Here is a 1,535-nt window from a genome sequence, read left to right as displayed (position 1 = left end):
CTCTGGGGAAGCTGCGCGCAAGTATGTCTGTTTGTCACTTTGTGTGTATGTGTGTGTGTTTGCTTGTGTGTATATGTGTGTGTTTGTGTGTATGTGTGCGTGTTTGTGTGTATGTGTGCGTGTTTGTGTGTATGTGTGTGTGTTTGTGTGTATGTGTGTGTGTTTGCTTGTGTGTATATGTGTGTGTTTGCTTTTGTGTATGTGCGTGTGTTTGCTTTTGTGTATGTGTGTGTGTGTGTATGTGTGTGTGTTTGCTTGTGTGTATGTGTGTGTGTATGTGTGTATGTTAGCTTGTGTGTATGTGTGTGTGTTTGCTTATGTGTATATGTGTATGTATGTTTGCTTGTGTGTATATGTGTGTGTTTGCTTTTGTGTATGTGTGTGTGTTTGCTTTTGTGTATGTGTGTGTGTGTGTGTATGTGTGTGTGTTTGCTTGTGTGTATGTGTGTGTGTTAGCTTGTGTGTATGTGTGTATGTTAGCTTGTGTGTATGTGTGTGTGTTTGCTTGTGTGTATATATGTATGTGTGTTTGTTTGTGTGTATATGTGTTTGTGTGTTAGCTTGTGTGTATATGTATGAGTGTTTGTTTGTGTGTTTATATGGGTATGTGTGTTTGCTTCTGTGTATGAGTGTGTGTTTGCTTGTGTGTGTACGTGTGTGAGTATGTATATGAGTGTGTGTTTCCTTGTGTGTATGTGTGTGTGTTTGCTTGTGTGTATGTGTGTGTGTTTGCTTGTGTGTATGTGTGTGTGTATGTGTGTGTGTTTGCTTGTGTGTGTTAGCTTGTGTGTATATGTTTGAGTGTTTGCTTGTGTGTTTATATGGGTATGTGTGTTTGCTTCTGTGTATGAGTGTGTGTTTGCTTGTGTGTATATCTGTGTATTTGTTTGTGTAGACGTGTGTGAGTGTGTTTGTGTGTGTAGTAAATCCTATGGTATTATCTCCAAAGGTATGGGATGTTACACTCATGCAATGGACCAGGCTATCCACAAGATACATGCTGTCAAAATAGGGTGAAAAATGTGAGAAAGGAAAATTCTCGTCGCTTGGACCTTTGAGCTAAAATGACTCACTTGATCATTTAACTTCAATTCAGGAATATTGAGAAGAAAGGACAATGGTCATCAATAAGAGAAGAAGGAGGAATGTAGGAGGGAAGAGGGAAGGGAAAGAGGGAGGAGGAAGGGGAAGATAAGGTGGAGTGGGTAGGATGGAAGAAGGGAATGAGAAGGGAAATAAGGGAGGAGGAAGGGGAAGATAGGGGGAGGGGGAGGAGGAAGAGGGAGGGAAGGAGAAGGGAAAAAAGGGAGGAGGAAGGGGAAGATATGGGGGGGGGGAGGAAGAGGGAAGGAAGGAGAAGGGAAAAAACAAGATAAGGGGGAAGGAGGAAGGGGGGAAGGGAGAGAGGAGGAAGAAGGGGAAGATATGGGGGAGGGGGTGGGGGAGGGGGAGGGGAAGGGAAGGAGAAGGGAAAGAGGAAGATAAGGAGGAGGGGAAAGTGAAGGGAAAGAGGGAGGAGAAAGGGGAAGAGAAGG

The sequence above is a fragment of the Penaeus japonicus genome, unplaced genomic scaffold (genome assembly GCF_977035675.1).
Source record: "Penaeus japonicus unplaced genomic scaffold, GWHDUDI00000001_assembly GWHDUDI00000021, whole genome shotgun sequence".
NCBI lineage: Eukaryota > Metazoa > Arthropoda > Malacostraca > Decapoda > Penaeidae > Penaeus > Penaeus japonicus.
This window is presented reverse-complemented; position numbering follows the sequence as displayed.